Source organism: Chenopodium album, chromosome 1 (assembly GCF_948465745.1).
Source record: "Chenopodium album chromosome 1, dcCheAlbu1.1, whole genome shotgun sequence".
NCBI classification, from domain to species: Eukaryota; Viridiplantae; Streptophyta; class Magnoliopsida; order Caryophyllales; family Amaranthaceae; genus Chenopodium; species Chenopodium album.
The window spans coordinates 56,538,683-56,561,106 of NC_137834.1; the positions used below are offsets into that span (position 1 = coordinate 56,538,683).

Consider the following 22,424-nt stretch of genomic DNA (forward strand, 5'->3'; position numbering starts at 1 on the left):
ATAATCACCAAGATCCTCCAACTGATTCTAGCGATTTAGAGGTATCTTCATATCCAGAATCAGAGATGACGTCTCCAAAGAAGCTTAGTGATTACTCACAACCAAAGCTTACAGATTTTCCACACCTTACTCCCACTCCAGCTCTTGATGGGGTACAGTTTGAGTTTAAACCCCAATTTATAACGATGATAGAAAGGAAGCAATTTAGTGGAGCTAAGGGTGAAGACCCAAATCTACATATTGCAGACTATTGTCAGTACTGTAATACCATCAGGCAAGCTAGGGTCACACAAGACCAAATCAGGGAGATTCTCTTTCCTTTCTCTTTAACTGGAAAAGCCAAATTATGGTTTAATGGTATAACTGAATGGGAAACTCTTGTTTTGAATTTTTATAACAAATATTATCCTGCAGAGAGAACAGTTGTACTACGGAGTGCAATTCAGAACTTTGCCCAAGAGGCCGATGAAACTTTATATGAGGCTTGGGAGAGGTTCAAGGACCTACAAAGAGAATGCCCCCACCATAATCTGGCACAATGGCAGTTAATCCAAGCCTTTTACAACGGGATTGGAAATTCATCTAGAATAATCTTGGATTCTGCAGCTAGTGAGAAGTTTATGAATCTCAATGTTGATGATGCAGGTCAAGTTATCGAAGATATGGCGATACATAATTCCCAATATGGGAATCCCATAGGCTTTGCTAACAAGGGGAAGCATAGTGTTGACTCTGTATCCTTTTTGAAAGATCAATTAACCTCTATCTACCAGAAATTAGATAATCTTAGCACTGCTAATGTAGCTAATGTTTCTGCAATTAATAATAATGTTAATGAGGCTTTCTGTGAAAGCTGTGGAATTTAAGGTCATTGGGAACAAGATTGCAGGAGTTCTGTGGAGCAAGTCAATGCCTTTCAAGCTTATAGGAAGAATAACCCATACTCCAACACCTACAATCCTGGGTACCGGAATCATCTGTACCTTTCCTACCGGAGTACCAGTGTTCAAAATCCACCACCACCACAAGAACCACAGGTGCCACAACAACAACAGCAGAAATATTACCACCCCAATGCTGGCCAGAAGAACCAACCACAACAACCCTCCTCATCTTCTGACCCTGCTTTGGTATAAATTAGAGCGATGCTGGTTAATATGCAAAAGCACATGGAGAGTAGAGATGCCCAAATTGATTCGATCCTAGCACACAATAAAATTGTAGATAATCAAATTGCGCAACTTTCCGCTACTCTACAAGCCCGTCAACAGGGAGCTCTGCCAGCACAGCCGACCAGGCCTATGGATCAAGCCTATGCAATTACTCTAAGGAGTGGTTCAAACTATGAAGGGCCCCCTATGCCCAGAGATGATGAACCTATTTTAATAAATAATGCTAATCTTGATTCCGTTAAACCTGACAATGTAGCTAATAGCCCTGCAGGGCTAAAGAATAGTACTAATATATCTAATTTTACATTGTCGGGTACGACCCCAGGGAAGGTGGCCACTCCAAATAAGAGCAATAATGTTCCAAAGCCAGTTATCAAACTTCCATTCCCCAATCGTCATTTGAAAAAAACTTGGACAAGCAGTTTGGTAAGTTTCTGGAGATGGTAAAAGATTTGAAGGTAACAGTTCCCTTCACTGAATTCATTACACAAATTCCTGCATATGCAAAATTCATGAAGGAAATATTGACAAGAAAAAGGTCTATTAGTGAGGTAGAGACAGTAGTTTTCACTGCAGAGTGTAGTGTCGTACTTCAAAATAAATCTCCACCTAAATTAAAAGATCCGGGTAGTTTTTCTATCCCTTGTCATATTGGCAATCTAATGATTGATAATGCATTGTGTGATTTGGGTGCTAGCGTTAGTGTTATGCCATTATCTGTGTGTTCCAAGTTAAATATGGGTAAATTAAAAGCTACCAATATTACTCTACAAATGGCCGATCGTTCTTTTAAATACCCCTTAGGTGTTTTAGAGAATGTTCCTGTTAGAGTAGGTAAATTTTACATACCTGTTGATTTTGTTGTTCTTGATATGGCCGAGGATATGCAAACTCCAATTATTTTGGGTAAACCATTTCTTAACACTGCAGGAGCAATTATAGATGTGAGAAGTGACAAATTAACACTATCAGTTTGGGACGATAAAATTATTTTTAATCTTAATAATACCCCTAAAAGCCCCATGACGGAGGAGAAGTGCTTTAGTGTTAATGTGGTTCAAAGTTATTCTAACAAGCCTCAAGCTCTTGTAAAAGATCCCTTGGAGGCGGTATCTTGTGTTGCATCCCTTATAGATGAGATAGACAAATGGAAGAAGGAAGTTGATGCAATAGAAAGAGCCCTCTACACTGTTGGTCTTGGCTTTGAGGATGAAAAGGTGGAATCAAACAAGCAAGTTGTGGAAACTGAGCCTACGGTAAGTGTTCCGCCAGATCGAGTTGCAAATGCTAAATGCAGTGACAATTTTAATAAACCATTGATCGAAGAGGGATCTTTAGTGCTTAGCATTGAAGAACCCACATTCCGAGTCAAGGAAGATCCACCGGATGAAGTGAATTGGCGTCCCACAGGGTATGCCAGGAAACTGCGTCGTAGCCTAAACACCGCTCGACCGGGTGAGAAACCACCCGACCAAACGTTAGGCCAAGGGTCCTAGTTCTTGTACTTGGTAATAAGGTCGTGCGGGACCTAGATAAACCAGCGCTTTGCGGGAGGCAACCCGTATTTTAATGCTTTTTAGACTAGTTTTTCTTTCTTTTTTTTTTAGAGAGAGGAGTGAATTTGATGAGTTTTATGAGTTTTTGTACAGGTTTGAAGGAAAAGAGTTAGCCAGAAAATTGAAGCAAAGAAGAAAATAAAAAAATCGATATATGGCCTCGGGCCCGACCGGGCGAAGCTCGCCCGATTGGGCACGAGAGTGAGTTTAGAAAAGCTTAATTTTCGCCCGACCGGGCACAAAATTTGACGTATACATACAACTGGGCACGATAGGAGAAGAAAATTGGGCATTAAGATCGCCCGACCGGGCGCGAGAGCAGCAAATAATCACATACCCAGATCGCCCGATCGGGCGACAGGCCGCCCGACCGGGAGCGAGACACCCGTCCGCCTTTTTCTTCTTCTTCCTTCTTCTTTCTTCCTTCATTTCTTTTTTCTCCCATAACTTTCTCTCTCTAAAACTCTATTTTTCTCTACCTTCTCTCTAAGTTTTCTTCTCCATCTCTTACCCAAATCCAATAATTTTTGCATATTCTTAATCCTCTTTTCACCCTCTACAATTCTACATAAAAATCTTCAAGTTCCATTCAAATAATTTTTATACTCATTCTCAAAAATTCTTAAAAATGGCGGCAAAGAGGGCAAGAACACTTCTAGCGGGAAGCTCAAGCCAGCAATACGACCCGGCGTTGCAACTACCACATTGGCCGACAATCAAGATAGCAACCCCGGAGCAGAAGGAAAAGCTTGAGCAGCTCTACGGGCGTGAGGTAATTCCTTCACGGTGGTTACACCGCTCTACTCTAGAAGCATTAGGATTATATGACTATGTTAGGAGATTTTTGAACGATATTGGTATGAGGAAATTTGTTGATATGCATTATGCCACTTATCGTGAATTAAGTCATTACGGATGGTCTTTCCAATGAGATCTTTTTTATGCATATGACAATAATGTTAATCAAAATTACGCGCATGAAATACTTAGAACGTTTCGAGTCTCATCCACTCATTCTAAATCATTGCCGAAATAAATTCAGGAATTAAAATAGAAATCCTCCCCAGTGGAGTCGCCAAAAACTGTAGGGAATAAATTTCAAGCGTTAATCCCTAGCTTGAACCCCACTGTGATCATACACTAAAGTGCGGTGGCATCCAAAAGGGAAGAAGATAGAGCAAAAGAGTCGCCAACAAGTTTTAGGAACTTGTAAACCGTTCACAGGGTGAAGGTTACACCCCTTAACGATCCAAGAGATCGTCAACTCCATAAGGTCTAGAACCAAATAAGGGTTCGGGGATGAAGGTACAAATCCAACCTAAAAGAGATTGAACCTGCCCTAATAATAGGCCTCTACTTTATTCTGATCGTATTCATGTGCGCTTTCTGACTAACATGCAATCAATAGGATTAACCTAAACCTGTTTAATCTATGTTGGTTGAATTTTAATGCACAAATAAATCTATTATTGGCGATCACTTGAATTATAATCATAATTAACCCTAAAAAAGATTATTAAATATCTTATTAAGCGTGATTACAAGTACAAATTCCCTTTAAGCATGCATAAAAGGCGTGATCAAGCAATAACAATAAAATAATATCAAGCAACACAATAAATAATCAATATCATGAATAATAAAATTATAATCATAATAATAATCATCATAAATTATAAAAATAATAATAATATTCATAATTATAACAATTATAATCATAATCATGTTCATGTTAATACAAAAGCATAATAATAATAGCAAGATCCTAGGCATGATACTAACAAGATTAATAACAAACCCTAGCATGTCACTAAGCAATAAAAATCAAATCTTTAGCCCTAACATGATACTAGCATCATAAATATTAGGAAGAACATAGGAAGCATCGCAGGAATCATAATAAGCATATTTGATATTATAACTCTTTCCCTAAACATGATCCTAGGAATATCATAATAACAATGTAAACATGATTTCTATATCATAATATCAATTAAAACCATTAAAGCACTTACTTTGATGCCTCGTACCTCTTTCTAATAACAAAATACACGCGTTAGTAACTTCAAGGAAAATAATAATCAAAACAATTAAATTAAATAATTGAAATAGAGATTTGGGACCAAACCCTCGGAAATTAAACCTTTCACGTCTAGAGCGAAGGCAACTTCGAATATGGCTAGGTGTATCTAAGTCTTGCGAATGCGGAATTTTGTATGTGAGAAAAGGCTAGTTTAGAAAAAGAGAGAGAGAGAGAATAATCAAGAAAATCTAGATGAGAGTTTGTAATACCCGAATATTTTATGAGTTTATATAATGTATTTTATAAATAAAATAGTTTATTTTATCTATTAAATAACTTTACTAATCTCATATTTTATTTTGGAGTTCGAAAAGTTTTAAAACCCTATTTTATTTCAATAGCACTGTACAGTTTAAAAAGTACATAAACTATTTTAAAACCTATACAAGATACTTATTATATTTTTTTTTAAGAAAAAACCTTATATTTATATATGCATATACGTTAAAAAACAAAAAAAGGGGCAATGTGATATTTTTTTTTATGCTCTTGTTCTTATATTCTAAGCTTGCCGCACAAGTTCGAGTTTCGGCATCGAGAAGGATGATTAATTTTGTTTCTTTTGCTCTTTTCATAAATCCAGTGAAAGAGCTTTACTTGTAATTTGGTATTGTGAAGGTAATCACGTGCCTTCTTTTTTTTGAGATGTTTGTTTATTACTCTTATTATCATGTAATCACACTATCAACCCTTAATTAGATTGTTTGTTTATAATTTGATTGTATTATTTATTTTATGTAATCACACGAACTTAATTGATTTTTTTTTTTTGACTTGTTTGATTATAAATTGTTAGTATTAATTGTACTCCGTATTGTTATGTGTAAATTTTATAATTTGTGAATTATATATGATCATGATTTATATGTATATGATTAGTGTGTGGTATTATATGATTTAATTGTCGCATTGATTGATTGTGTTATTTCTAGGGTTTTTAATGTTGTTGTTATAGGGAGTATTGTTTTATCGAGGTTTTAGGGTTGTTAACGCAGAGTATTATTTTTGGGTTGAGATTTGATTAAACTTGGGTACTAGTTTGATTGTCCTATAAGAGTTGAGATATGCTATGATTTAATCGAGTTTGAATTGTTGTATTATTTGGGAACACGTGCCATTGTTGAGATATTATTTAATTTATTAATTTGTGAATGGTTATTTGATCAATGTGTGAGATCAAAAGGTTGAGAATTATTATTTTGTTCTTGGTTTGAGGCTCAGCGTTATATAACTTAGTCCTTGGCTTGTTGATAAGAGGGTAATAATCATGAGTTAAGAATGAGGTACAATCTTTATCATCTATTTTTCTATGGTCCCCTACAGTGGGAATTGACCCGTATGTGGTCTGGTTCAAGGTGTTTTCTAGTTATTGGGAGTATTCAAGTTTTTATACTTGTTGGTTTTATTCGAATTACCCATGTCCAAGGCTAGGTATAGAACAACGAGCATGGCACACTTATTGGTTATGAGTTGAGTAAAGGTTCGTACTATTATTCGAGGTTGAGTTTGACAAAGGTTATTTTTCAGAGTACAATGTGTAATGTAGTTTCGAACTACATTGTTTAATTGATCTAATAATGTTAATTATTATATTATACTCTATATTCTGATATGTGGTGATTACTCAGCTTTTTGCTGACGTGTGTGTTGTTTTGTTGTGCTACTTGTGTTTGCGGCCATGTCTTTTTCTTATGGTGGCCCTGCGACGATCTATTTTGGAATTTGTCCTTAATGGTGAGCAGTCAAGATTTTCTAAGCAGGTTGATCAAGTGGTCGTAGCTAAAGGAGCTCAAGTGTTTCGATTAGTGTGATGTCATGAGTTTACAAAGTTGTATAAATAGCTCACCTAGTTTATTGGGTTGTAATTATTGGGATTTTGTAAGCCTTAACACTCGACAGATTGTTGAGTGTGGCGGTAATACCTCCGATTTAAGTGTATGCTTCTGCAGTTTTATTTAAAGGTTGTCTATTTTTCCTTTATTTCTTATTTATTATTAGCTAGTAAATCGGGGGTGTTACAGAGTTGGTGAATGATGGTGAATGTAGATGAATGAAAACGGTGTTTTTAATATGTTATTTATAGAGAAAATCAGCCAAAAAGATAAAATATCAAAACAGAGCACTTGGCGCACGTAAAACAAGATTGGCGCACCTAACAGAGCTGGCGCCAGCACCAGCTTATTGGCGCCAGGCGCCAATGGCTAGCACCAGGCGCCAATGGCTGGCGCCAGGCCTGGTTCCAGGCGCTGATTTTAGAAATTCACGCGTTTTTGTTTTTATCATATCTTTTGATCCGGAATTCCAAATAAGGAATATAATATGTCTTTGGAAAGCTCTTAAAGTATACTTTCCAAACCAATTAGAATCAGATTGAAATATTTTGTAGATAAAAAGATATGGCCAAAATAGTGGAAGGGTGTCAGTTTTGGATAAAGTTTCATGTCTCATTCATATCTTTTTCGTTATAATTCGGATTTAATATTATAATATATCATTGGAAAGATAATTTCAAGATCTATCCAACCACATAAAATTTGGATATATATTATGAGGCACAAAAATAAAATCTGAATATATTCCACTTTGTACAAAACAAGGATTCTTAAAAGGAGTAGTTTTATTCAATTTCAAACTCTTTAAAACATAATTATCAATCCTAACTCCATTAGGATTTAAAAGAACCTTCTAGAGTATTCTAAAAGACTATAATCAATCCTAATAGCTTTAGGAATGATAATTAATAATAGGCCCTCCTCTAGATCATTGGGCCGCATATAAAAACCAAATCGGGCCTAGTTTAGTATTTTGGCCATAACTTCCTCGATATTCATCGGAATTGGGCTTATAATATATCGTTGGAAAGCTCTTGTCAAGACTCATCCAACTACACCATTATTGGATCCTTATCATGGACCAACCAAACTGGATTGACTATTTTCTTAAAATAAGTTTTCAAAAACAAAGAGAAGAGAAAAGAATTAAAATTATCCGCAACACTAAATTTTCCACACTTTCACTTCATTCGATTATTATTTGACGTGAAAGGTATTCATCACTGGGTTTGGTTTTGGGGAGACACAAATGGGTGTCTACAGAGCCCCATAACTGTCAGACCAATGAACTTGCTGTTATTGGCCATTATGTGTACGGGTTCGGGAAGCTTAACATAGCTAGGTATATCATGCATAAATTATCTGGGCATGTCACGGCTAGTAACGTCACTAGTACCCCCATCCGTCTAGGTGGCCTTATCACTAGGATAGCTATTAAGAAGGTCGGTTTTGTAGAGACTAGACCCCACCAGATGACCAACTGTGAACCAGATACCTACATGACCACTAGGTACCTAGAGGAGTTGGGTTGGGTATGATCGGATGGTGAGCAGACACCCCACTGGTGTATTAGGACTGGGACCGAGCAGCCTTTGCCCATCTTTTCCCTACCTAGTCCTGATTTGACCGCCTTTCCCCCCGGGCAAGCGTCCTACACGTACGACCTTTTAGTTGCCAACGCTAGGGGGCAAGCACCACCAGTTCCACCACCCCAGCCTGAGCCCGAGGTAGCGTTTTCTCCACCTCGCATGTCTCACTCCGTCCCCCATGTTGACTCTGGCCTAGTTTGGGACCTTCAGAGTATAGGTCAGGCTTTAGGTCGTATCGAGCATTCTCACACTGACCTTAGGAGGATGGTAGGCTCTATTGACCATAGGTTAGGGTACCTTGAGAGGAACCAGAGTAGAGCTCTCTACCCTATGTACGATGATTATGCTTGTCGGGGCAACATTCCCGACGATGCTATTTACCCTGACTGGTTTCAGCCTCCACCCCAGGGATACGACAGGGATCCCACTGCCCATGGCATTTATACTGACTATTCTGCCTTCCATGGGTACGACTAGGACATTCCTTTCGGGGGACCGGCGGGGGGGAGTTTTCATGCTGATTATTTTGGTGGTAGCTCTTCTGGTGCAGGTGGCAGCGGAGGTGGAGGTTTCAGCTCCATGGATGAGGATGATGAGGACTAGCTATGCTGGGCTAGTTCCCGAGCCAATGTGGACATTGTCTAATTCTGGCTTGGGGGAGATTTTGGATTTGGTATCTTTCTTTTTCTCTTTTCTTTTGTTTTTGGATTGTTTTCTTAGTTTAGATTTATTGCTTTCTAGGTTAGTTTTATTGCTTTCTTATATATGAAAAATAATAAAAAATTGAAAAATAAAAAATCCAAAAATACGTTCCAATGAATTATAAATCATGCTTCCCTGTGCCCCATACTTGAGAAAATTTGTTTTGATTCTTGGTATATGATGATAAGCATTGTGGATTAGTTGATCATGATTTGATGTTTGATTGCCTTGAAACCTTAACATGCGTTAATTTTGTCCAACTACTTGTGAATATAGTGCTTGACTAGTTGATTTGGTTAGTAATGTGTGATAGTTCCTGGTATGTCAATGAATTTGAGTATTGATTTGCAACTATAAGTAATGTTTGTATGACTCATCATTATGCACATTGAGGAGGACGAAGGCATTTGTTCATTTAGGTAGCCTTTAGATGATTGTAGATACATTTGTTCCCTTCTTGCTACCCATGTTGTTGCCTTGACTTTTTATTGTTTATTAGCCACATTACAAGCCTATTTTGCCCCATTGGTTACTAGTCCCAAGCTTGGCTTGGGGGAGCTATTAGTGAGTGAGGAGAGGGAGTTTGTAGTGTGCTTATTATTCGCACAATTTGGGTGAGTTTTGAGAAGTTATTTGTTCTTGATCATATTTTGTTTTGATGAGTTCAAAAGTTAAATGTTCTTGAAAAAATAAAGTATGATGATATGAAAAAAAAAGAGAAGAAGTTCAAGAAAAAAAATGGAAAAAAAAGTGAAAAAAAAAAATAAGTGAACTTCAAGAGAGAAAAAAAATTGTTCAATGTTCAAATGTTCTAGTTGAAGGTTGATCAAAAGAAAGAAAAGAAAGAAAAAAAAAAGTGAGTTTCAATGAAAAATTCATGTTTAATGGTTGGAGTTTGTTTCACTCAAGTTCTACATTATTATATCTTATGACTGAAATTGTAAGAGTTGGGATTATTTATATTGTTTGGAGTTGTATTTGGTGGATTATTGATGGGGTTGAGTTGTGTAGGAGATGTTGATCATTATTTATTTTGATCATGAGTTTTACTAGGATTTGCTCCCTTAAGCATAGCTTTTCTCTCACTTGTTCCCAAATGATTCCTACCCTTTACCCTAGCCTTACATTACAAGCTTTAAAGACCTTCTGACCTTTGTGCATAGATTTGTATGAATGTGAAGTGTTGTTTATCAATGCAAGTTATGATTTGACATATTTCGACTCGACTAGTAGGTTGAGCGTACATCTTTTTATACACACGAGAGTGTGAGTTGGGAGGGCATTGTTCACATTAAAGGGGTTGGTTGGAGAGTGATTGAGTACATCTTTTACTCGCCACATAAATGAGAGTTGAGTGTGTGAGCACTAGTCTTGAATTCTATATGCTCTTGTGGTTTGCTCTATTTGACAATTGTTAGGGAGGAAGGGTAATTGGACGGATTTGATTGGTTGATTTTGAAGCATGTTTATTAGATTTACCTTGAATTGTTTGTGCTTGGTTTTTACTTTTTGGGGTGAAGCATATTTATTTTAATTGATGAGATCTTTGCTTAGGGACAAGCAAAGGTTTGGCTTGGGGGAGTTTGATATGTCTATTTTATATAGTATTTTACCCCCGTCCCTTGGTCATAATTAGTAATGTTTTTGGCTCTTTAGAGCCACTTTTATTACTAATTGGTGTTTTCTAGTGTTTTCGTAGATTTAGTTGACTTTTGTAGGGATTTGCACTTTTGGAGCATTTTCCCAAGATTTTATGGAGCAACTTCGAGCATTGGAGAAGCACGACTAGTTTTTATAGCTCAGGGCCGGTTAGAGCCATCGAACCGGTGATTAAGGGCTCGGTATATGTGATACCAGGGCATTTGGACCAAGTATTAAAGACCCGAAGAGGAAATCCAGATTGGCCCGAAAAATTGGAGCCCAATCGAAGACCAAATAGTGGCCGAAGAGTGCCGCCCGGCCAAAGAAGCTGGCGCCCGAAGGCGCGCCCGGCCGGGCGAGGAAAGTAAGTCGGCGCCCGAACTTGCCCCCGGCCGGGCGCAAGGAATGTACCTGATGGAGAAAAGGAGCGCCCGATCGGGCGCGTGTTATTATTAGGAGACGATTATCGTCGTTTAAGTTTGTTTTAGTTTAGGATTCTTACTTAGTATAAATACTTTTCCGTTAAGCGAGTTTAGTATCTTCTTTTACTCTCTTTTAATTCCTTCTTAGATTTTCTCTCTCTACTTACCTTTTAGATTAGCTTCTCTCTCTCATATACTTTTTTCTTAACTTTATTCTTAATTCCAGATTTCTTTGTTAACAATTTCTCTTCTCTTAATCTTAGTTATTTATTTTATTCCTTTGATCATGTCTTGTTTTATTACTTCGATTTGTTTAGATTTAATTATCTGTGAGTAGTTCTATTTCTAGGGTTTGTGGGGATCCATAAATAATATGAAGGGGTAAATTATTGTTGTTAATTGTCAATGCTAGATTTATTTCCTATTGATTGATTTAATGCTCTGTGACTAGATTTGCGCAGATCTTTTATGCATGAGTTTGACAATATTGATTCGAGATTCGAGAGATGAGAATTGATGTTTAGGTCTAGTTTCAATAGGCAGGTTAATTTATAAATGGTTAAGTCGAGATTCGAGAGATGAGATTTAATACCGGTAAATTAATTGTGTGATTGTAATACGTAGCGAAAGCCCTTTATGATCTGATTAATTTATGCATTGATGATTGATTATTATGTTTTACCATGGAATATTATTTATTGGTGAACCTATGCCCTAGGCCTTTTATTCATTGTTTTCTCCTTATTCTTAATCTTCGTAGTTTAGTTTCCTTCGATTATAATATTTTGGTTACTTTATAATCTAGATTATATTAATTAATTAGGAATAGAAAGACTCGTTTCTTTGTGGATTCGACCCTACTTCCCTATCTATTTTAGTTAGTGGTTTTAGGAATTACTTTTGATAAGGTGATACGACTTTAGCCTGTCACCTTCGTCTGATGGTGTATACACAACAAAATCGGGTTATTGGCTTAGACATTTGGGTTACGTAAGTGGCTGGGAGAATCTGTATGGTGGGGATAGGGGTGAAGTCTGGAATGCTATATGGAATATATCAGGGGGTCCTGCGAAATTAAGCCATTTTCTGTGGAGAGCCTGTACCGGCTCTCTTGCTACCCTTGGAAGATTGTGTGACAGTCACTTTAGAAGCGATGGGCTGTGTGGGTTATGTCAGGGAGAGAATGAAACAATCATCCATGCTATTTTTGAGTGTGAAAAGGTTCGCCACATTTGCACTAGTAGAAAAAATACAAAAAGGCAACCCCCAAATGGCACCGGTTTTACCAAACCGGTGCCAAAAACCGCCCTAAAAATGGGCGGGATTTTAGACCAAGAGTAATGGCACCGGTTCAGATCGAACCGGTGCCAAAAATACAAAGGGCACCGGTTTGAACCGGTGCCACTGAACCGGCCCAAGCTTTTAAAAAAAAAACGGAGCATTAAAACCCTACAAACCCTTCGATCTCCTTATCTCTCCTTCTCTCTGCCTCCATTCCCCCATTTCTTCTCCTCTCCTCCTTCTCTCTCTCTTCGTTCTTCTTTCTTCTTTCATCTCCATCGATCTCCTCTCTCTCTATCTCTTCGTTCTTCTTTAGTCTTTCATCTCCACCGATCTCCTCTCTCTCATATTCTCCCTTCAATCTCCTCTCATATGCAGCAACCAAAGCTTGAATTAGCGCAACAACAACCGCCGCCACCACCACAAGGTTCGAGCACCACCACCGTCATCAACATCAACAACAATTTCTGGGATTTTTTTTCAAGTTCTGGCTTTTTTTTCGATTTTAATTGTTTTTGTTTTCGATTCACCAATTTCGATTTTGGTTTTGTTTTTCGTATTTGGTTTTTTTTTTCGATTTTGCCTTTTATTTTGGATTTTGGTTTTTTAAATGTATAACCAATTAAGTATAACCAAACAATTTTCATCCAAGTGTTCTCTAATCATGAAACTAAGTTCTTTTCTTTGGTACCTAAACATGATACTACTTACAACGAAGTAGACATGTACGTACCTCGTATAAATAATTCGGTTGGCCACTTAAAAACTATAAATCACCTTCAATAAACTCCTCTCCTAAACCAAACAATAACATCTCAATCAATACCCAATCAATCAAATTTACAGCAACACTAACTTACTTTAAAACCTTCAAAATCCAAATCAAACAACACTTTAAAACCCTCCCTTTAGTTAAAATTAAAGGCTTATATATAGTTCTTTAAATTTTCTTCATAAAAATCTTAAATTACACTCTTATACATGAAATTACAACAAGTTTAAAGTTTAATAAAAATCTTAAAATTATTTAAAAACCTTTAATAATCTCCCTTTTTAATGGGTGATTAAACCCTCTTTATAAAACATCAAAAGTAGTACTTAGGAACTATTTCCAGCACTTAAAACTTCAATAAAAAAAATATATTTATGTTTAATTAACTTTAAACATAATTAATTTTATTAATCAAACTCAAGGATAATATTTTAAGTATAAAAAAACTTCGTTAAAATCAAAAACTGCCCGAAAATCATATTTAAAGACTCAATTTGGCCACGAGAGGGTGGTACTCACTACCAAAGGTAGTGAATCTTTCTTAAAACGTTGTTTGCACATGGAAAACACTACTTTTTTGTCAAAATCAGAGGAATTTAGAACCTGATCGGGATTAAAACGGGATTAATATTAACGAACGGAAATCTAATAGTTAAAACATGAATTTACGTGTTCAAAATAATCTGAAATTAATTTAAACTAATAAGTAGTTATAATCACCAAAATTTCAAAACATCATTACTATAAAAGCCCTAAATCAATTATTCATACAAACCCTAAAATCATGATTTTCAATAATTTAAAAAAAACCCTAGGTTATAAAATTTACAAAATCTGAAAATTATAAAGTTTAATCATCAAAATACAATTTGATACTAATTAAATTAATTTCAAACAATAAAATCAAAACCCATAAATCAATAATTATAATTACACAAATTAATAAAACTAAGGAGAAAGAAAATAAGACTAACCTTTTTGTGTGGGAAATTTTTTGGGGATTCATGGGGTATTTATAGGAGAGAATTGTAGGGTAAATAAGAATATTGGGCCTCATAAAAATAATGGGTCGATTAAGTAAAAAAATGGGTTAGACTTGTGTGATTGGACATAAATTGTAGCATAAAGGTGCATAAAATAATTTGTTCAAATAAATTTCGACCCAGATTAATAATTTGAAACTTTTGAAATTAAATTATGAAAAATAACAAATAAATATTTTAAATAAAATAAATTTTCATTTATAAAATATTTAAAAATACGGGGGATTACATACGAGCCACCAAAACCTGCCGAAAACAACCCACTACCAATTCAATCCTTAAAATTTAACTCACATTAAACTAATTAAACATAAAAACACAACGCAAGCACAAAATAAGAAATAACGCCCATAAGAAATTACCAAAACAAATCAATCACAAACTTTACCTAGGCTGTGTAGGATTCGAACCCACATCTTATGCATGATAGCACAGTGCTTTACCAATTAAGCTAAAAGCCTTCATATACATCAATTAAACATATGATGCAATTCTAAATACCTAGGCCACATGCCACAAATTACACATATCTCAAAGGATGCCTAAGTAAAGTTTAAGTGATAAAGCAAATTAATGCTTTCACAAAAAAAAAATTTGTAAAAAAAAATAAATAAATAAATTAATGCATTATCACTTTTAAAGGGGGATAAAATAACTATAGATAGAATTCAAGTCAATGAAATCATATACCGGCCCTTAACTAATGAAAAGATCTGTCATCTTCTCTACAGGTAAATCAGATACGGAGTAAATACTTTTTTCCTTTGTGCCATGCCAATTCAATTATGGTATGCATGAAAGTGAGAGTGTTAAACGGGATGGATGAGGGTGGTTTTCGGGTGAGAGTATTTTTTTCTGGGATAGAGGGGTGGTTTGGGCTAGTTTCGGGATGGATTTAGGGTAGGTTATTAGAGGTAGTGGATGTAGGGTGGGTGCTGCCAGCAGGTGGTGGTGGTTGACGTGCAGTGCTAGTAAGTTGTGGTGGTGTACGTGCAATGTTGGTGAGCAGAGGGGTTGGTGAGACAGTGATGGTATATTGATGGTGTGTGGTGGTTCAAGAAGGAGAATTGAAATACCATGGGGTTGTGGGGAATCAAAGAAGAGGACTTGATGTCACAACATCTACAATGCCAGAAGTCAAACACTTATTCCCTTGGGGCCAGTTGTAGCAAGTGCATGATGTCACAATAAATTGGGTCATCCAACGTATCTATAATTCTATAACTTCTATGCCCTCATGTCTCTAATTCTTGTGTAACAACTTGCTCTCTAACTACTTTTATTTTTTACACACATAGAGCAAATGTACACTCCATATCACTTGGTCCCCCAACCTCCTTTACTTTTCCCTCTTACCCTTAATATCACTCAAGTTTTTTTTTTGCAAATTTAAGTCTTTTAGTACTTTTTTTTTATTTCTTCCTCGTTTAATACATAATCAACATGTCAAAATTCAAAATATCTCATTGTTACAAAATTAGTTACAAAATGTTAAATTTGATACATTAAAAATATAAAAAAAAAATTAAATAAAATAAATGTTCAAAGCACGTTGAGTTGACCCGAACCCAAAACTTTGGGCAAGGGTTGAACATTTCTTGATTCAAAACCTGAAATGACCCAATGTGAGATGACTCATGATCCGACGCTAATTGACAGGTCTACATAGCAATAAAATTCTACTTCATATTAGATTGTGAAGTATATTATTTTATCATAAAATCCTATCCAAATAGAATTCTAACCTAACTTTTTAAACTTACAAAATCTATTTAAATCTACGGAAATTTCATGAAATTCCCCTGAGTAATTTTTTTATTCACCAAATACCCATAAAAACTTTCAAATACACCAAATACTCCTGAGTTTAAGAAAAATGTCACCAAATGCCCTTAATGACTAACGGCGGTTAACACCGTTAGTCATTAATGACTATTATGCCACGTGGCATGCTGCAATTGGTTCTCTTTTAAATAATTAATCAATTAATTTAATTAATTACTTAATTAATATACAAAAAAAAAAAATTAAACCCACCCCCCAGCCACCCCCTCCCCTACCAAACCAACCCCTGCCAGCGGCCGCCGGTGGTCCCCCTACTCCTAGCCAGAACCGGCGCCGGTGGTCCCTATCCACCGGCGAGGGCAGCCCCCCCTCCCCTACCCAGCCCCTTCTCCCTCCGTTTCCCCTCCCCGTCCCTCGAAACCCCTCCTTCGCGGCCGGCGTCCAAACCCCCTCCCCGACGCCGGCGAACCTTTTTCGCCCCACCCCCCGCCATCCCCACCCCATTTCCACCCTAAACCACCACCCAAAAACCCCTTAAACCCCTTAATCGAAAAAACCCCAAATCGAATCTAGGGTTTCGATTTGGGGGTTTTTCGGTTTTTTTGGGTGGTGGTTTAGGCTGGAAATGAGGTGGGGATGGCGGGGGGTGGGGCGAAAAAGGTTCACCAACACTGGGGAGGGGGTTTGGACGTCGGCCGTGAAGGAGGGGGGGTTTTCGAGGGACGGGGAGGGGTTTAAGTGGAGGGGAAACGGAGGGAGATGGAGCTGGGGGTAGGGGAGGGGGTTTCGAGGGTGGGGGGGTTGGCCATCGCCGGCACCGGCGCAGGGGGAGGGGTGGGAGCTGGCGGCCAGCGCCGTCTGGTAGGGGCTGGTGGTGGGGCGTTGGGGTGGGGTGGGTCTTGGGTGGTGGGGTTTTTTTTTTAATTTTTTTTATAGTTTTTTTTATAGTTTTTTTTTAATAATTAATTAACTAATATTACAACAACCAATTAGAGGCTGCCACGTGGCATAATAGTCATTAATGACTAACGGTGTTAACCGCTGTTAGTCATTAAGGGCATTTGGTGACATTTTTCTTAAACTCAAGAGTATTTGGTGTATTTGAAAGTTTTGATGGGTATTTGGTGAATAAAAAAATTACTCAGGAGCATTTAATGAAATTTCCGTTAAATCTATCCAACGTGGCGCGACACTTGGCAAAAAGTTAAAACGCCAAGTGTCGTTATCCCGTGACCCGGCTAAAATTTTAGCTTTATATATCAGTTATATGATTTGTACCTCTAAAATATTGGTATTTTATCGAAAAGGAAACTCTAAACTAACAATTTTATCCAAATAGAATGCTAAACTAATTTTTTATCTGATAAAGTCTATTTAAATGTATCCAACGTGGCGCAACACTTGGCGAAAAGTTGGTACGCCAAGTGTCGCTGCCTCGTGACCTGACTAAAAGTTTAGCTTTATATATTAGTTATATGATTTGTTACCATGTCTACTTTTATAATATAACTAGTTTTGTGCCCCGTGCGATGCCCGAGTTGTTTATTGAATTTTAAGATAAATTTTTAATTTATATATCAAATTTTAAAACATATCATTCATATAAAATTAGTTAGGAATTGATGTGATTTTGTGACGATTTGCTATCTATCTTAGTAGGCATGTAATGACTAGTAATAATGTTCGTTGGAATGTTCGATTTTCCTTATTAAATTTTTTTTATTCAAGTGTAAAAAAGGAATTTCAAAAGGAATGGATTTCTAAGGTGTTATAGACCGATTATCAAATACGAGTAATATAGTAAACTAACAGTGTGTGTTATTCACTTGATTTTCATTTATTTGAACGAGATAATTCAAAGTTACCAATTAACTTATCTTAATTTATTATACCTTATTAATTAGGGTTATTTGAGTTCACCTTAATTTTGCTTATCTAACCTGGTTTGGTCTGATCTAATCTGATTGTCAGATTTGACCAAACTTTGACCTTATATGTACGTCAATCTATAAAAGAAGAAATATATCAAGAGGGGTCTAGCTTCGTATTAATGTCATGTGTATTATATAATATATGTAATTTTAATATTTTTTTTTCATTACGTAATTAATTAAAGATATTAAACGATAAAAAACCAAACTTAAAACAATAATTTGATCTGAACTCATTTTTTCTTAAATGAGTAAAAATAAGTTGAACTAAACAAGGTCTAAAAACTAATTTTAATTGTACTTTATATTGATAAATTTATTCCTCAAGTAAAAATAAAGTAAACGGAACATGGCCTAAATATACTAATCTTTGTAATCTTTAATTTAACGTAACACAAACCTCATTTGCCACATGTCTTCCATTTTGTCTACATTTTGTTATAATAATTTGCCACTTGTCAATTTATTTTATATTTTGTTTTATAATTCTTTTATTTTATTGGCCTTCATTATATATGTCTTTAGTTATTGACTTAGTGCAAAACTTTTTCATCTTCCCCCATTTGGCCATTTATGATAGCTCTAATAATTTTGTAACCTCCCCTTAAATTCAACATGTTGAATTTTTTAATCCTTTCCTCTTCTCCATCCATCTTTCAAATTCAATTAAGTTAAATGTGTTATTTAATTCATTGACCCTTTATCTTCTACCCATATCTCCTCTACTAATATCTAATTAAGCATTTTATACATCATCTAAATTCCCCTAATAAAATTGATACAAAAATATCTCTAAATTTGTTGTGTAAAATTTGTGCTACAATGAAATTATAAGGAGATAAATTAATTCTCAAAGTAGGAAATGTTGAATGACAAGAAATGGAAAAGTGTAACTGTGTTAGCATTTGGTCTCCGATTATTAGATTTATAGAACTACCATGCATGCTAATGTTATAGATTGTAAAAGTTATTTCCGTAAATGACTTTTGTATTATAAATAATAACTTATACATAGTCCGTGAGTAGAACGGGCCCAAAAGCTAGTTTAATTTAATAAAATAATTGATATTCTTACCATATAATATTACTCAGAAACTCTTGCGTGGACCTGGTCCACGATTGTAGACCTTAGGTTTATACACACGTAACTGACATTATATTCAATGTAGTGACCCCTAATTTTAATATAGTAACTGTAGGGAATATTTCAAAGCGTTATCCCTAGCTTGAACCCCACTGTGATCATACACTAAAGCATGGTGGCGTCCAAAGGGAAGGAAGATAGAGCAAAAGAGTCGCCAACAAGTTTTACGAACTTGTAAACCGTTCACAGGGTGAAGGTTACACCCTTTAACGATTCAGGAGATCGTCAACTCCAATAGGTTTGGAACCACGACTGGTAGTTCGGGGATGAAGGTACAAATCCAACCTAAAAGAGATTGAACCTGCCCTAATAATATGCCTCTACTTTATTCTGATCGTACTCATGTGCGCTTTCTGACTAACATGCAATCAATAGGTTTAACCCTAAACCTGTTTATCTATGTTGGTTGAATATTAATGCACAAATAAGTCTATTATTGGTGATCACTTGAATTATAATTAAATTAACCCTTAACAAGATTATTAATTATCTTATTAAGCGTGATTACAAGTACAAATTCCCTTTAAACATGCATAAAAGGTGTGATCAAGCAATGACAATAAATATAAGCAACATAATAATAATCAAAATAATCAAAATCATAATAATAATCATCATAATAATAATTATAATCATAACAATCATAATTAAAAATAATCATCATAACAATAATTATAACAATTATAATCATAAATCATAAAAATAATCATAATAATGTTAAAGCATAATAATAGCAAGATCCTAGGCATGATACTAACAAGATTAATAACAAACCCTAGCATGTCACTAAACAATAAAAATCAAAGCTTTAACCCTAACATGATACTATTATGAATATTAGGAAGAGAATAAAAGGCATCGCAGGAATCATGATTGATATAAGCAAATCACCCTAAATATCATATTAAAGAAAGCATCTTAACATGATACTAGGAATCAAAATAACATCCTAAACATGATTTCTATATCATAACATCAATAAAATCAATTAAAGCACTTACTTGAATGCCTCGTGTCTCTTTCTAATAACAAAATACACAGTTAGTAACTTCAAGGAAAATAATAAAACAAACAATTAAATTAAATAATTGAAAGAGAGATGTGAGACCAAACCCTCAGAAATTAAAACCTTTCACGTCAAGGGCGAAGGCAACTTCGAATTTGGCTAGGTGTTTCTAGTGCTAATGTATGAGGAATTGTGTTTGTAAAAGGGTTGGTTCAGAAAGAGAGAGAGAATCAAGAAATTCTTGATGAGAGTTGGTGAGAAGAATTGATGATAATTGAGAATTGATGATTGAAAACATAATTTTAAGAGGCTATTTATAGAGAAAATCAGTCGGATGGATAAAAAAACGAATCAGAGTTTCAAAGAGAATAAAACACATTTAGCGCCAGAAGCTGGTCATTAGCGCCAAGCGCTGAAGGTTAGCGCCACGCGCCAAGCCTTAGCGTCAGGCGCTGATGCTTGTCGTCAGACGCTAATAATCAAATTCACGCGTTTTTGTTTTTATCATATCTTTTGATCCGGAAGTCCAAATAAGGCAAATAATATATCGTTGGAAAGCTCTTGAAGTCTACTTTCCAACCCAATTAGAATCAGATTAAAATATTTTGTAGATAAAATGATGTGGCCAAAATAGTGGAAGGGTGTCAGTTTTGGATAGAGTTTCATGTCTCATTCATATCTTTTTCGTTATAGCTCGGATTTTATATTATAATATATCATTGCAAATATAATTTCAAGATCTATCCAACCATATAAAATTTGGATAAAGATTATGAGGCACGAAAATAAAATCTGAATATATTTCACTTCGTACAAAACAAGGATTCTAAAAATGAGTAGTTTTATTCAATTTCAAACTCCTTAAAACATAATTATCAATCCTAACTCCATTATGATTTAAAAGAACCTTATAGAGTATTCTAAAAGACTATAATCAATCCTAATAGATTTAGGAATGTGTAGGGAATAAATTCAAGCCTTTAAAATCCCACTAGCTTGAACCCCACTGTGATCATACACTAAAGTACGGTGGCGTCCAAAAGGGAAGAAGATAGAGCAAAAGAGTCGCCAACAAGTTTTTAAGGAACTTGTAAACCGTTCACGAGGTGAAGGTTACACCCCTTAACGATCCAAGAGATCATCAACTCCATAAGGTCATGAACCAAATAAGGGTTCGGGGATGATGGTACAAATCCAACCTAAAAGAGATTGAATCTGCCCTAATAATAGGCCTCTACTTTATTCTGCTCATATTCATGTGCGCTTTCTGATTAACATGCAATCAATAGGATTACCCTAAACCTGTTTAATCTATGTTGGTTGAACATTAATGCACAAATAAACTATTATTGGCGATCACTTGAATTATAATCACAATTAACCCTAACAAGATTATTAATTATCTTATTAAGCGTGATTACAAGTACAAATTCCCTTTAAACATGCAATAAAGGTGATCAAACAATAAAAATAAGCATCAAGCAACATAATAATAATCATGATAATAATAATAATCATCATAAAATTATAATCATAATCAAAACAATAATAATCATAAATAAAATAATCATTATCAAAATAATAATAATAATAATAATAATCATAATCATCATAAATTATAAAAATTATAATCATAATCATGTTCATGTTAATATTAAAGCATAATAGTAGCAAGATCCTAGGCATGATACTAACAAGATTAATAACAAACCCTAGCATGTCACTAAGCATTAAAAATCAAATCTTTAACCCTAACATGATACTAACACGAGTAAATATTAGGAAGAACATAAGAAGCATCATAACAATCATATTTAATATTAAAAATACCCTAGACATGATACTAGGAATATAATAATAACAATATAAACATGATTTCTACATCATAATATCAATTAAATCAATTAAAGTACTTACTTTGATGCCTCGTACCTCTTTCTAATAACAAAATACACACGTTAGTAACTTCAAGGAAAATAATAATCAAAACGATTAAATTAAATAATTGAAAGAGAGATTTGGGACCAAACCCTCAGAAATTAAACCTTTCACGTCTAGGGCGAAGGCAACTTCGAATATGGCTAGGTGTTTCTAGATCTTGTGAATGCGGAATTTTGTATGAAAACAAAGTAAGAAAGAAAGATGAATGTTTTAAAGAATGCTAATTAAACTTGTGAATGAGGAGAATTGGTGAATGATAGATGTAGATGATGAATGATTGTGATTGATGTGTGAAAACGGAGTTTTTAATACGATATTTATAGAGAAAATCAGCCAAAAAAGATAATTTAACAAAACAGAGTCTGACGCACGCAAAACAAGGTTGGCGCCAACCCTGGCTAGCTGGCGCCAGGCACCAGTGGCTAGCGCTAGGCGCCAATGGCTAGCGCCTGGCGCCAAGCCTGGTTCCAGGCGCCAAGGCCTAGGGTTGGACGCCAGTCTTGATTTTAACGCGTTTTCAAAAA

The 22,424-nt window shown here is 35.4% G+C and overlaps 1 non-coding gene across 1 annotated transcript; it reads right to left on the minus strand.

The window, feature by feature from the left end:
- Positions 1-425: 425 nt before the first annotated feature.
- Positions 426-532, minus strand: LOC145565696 (small nucleolar RNA R71). Its single transcript, XR_014095082.1, has one exon. It is a non-coding gene; the product is annotated as a small nucleolar RNA R71 (small nucleolar RNA).
- Positions 533-22,424: the final 21,892 nt, after the last annotated feature.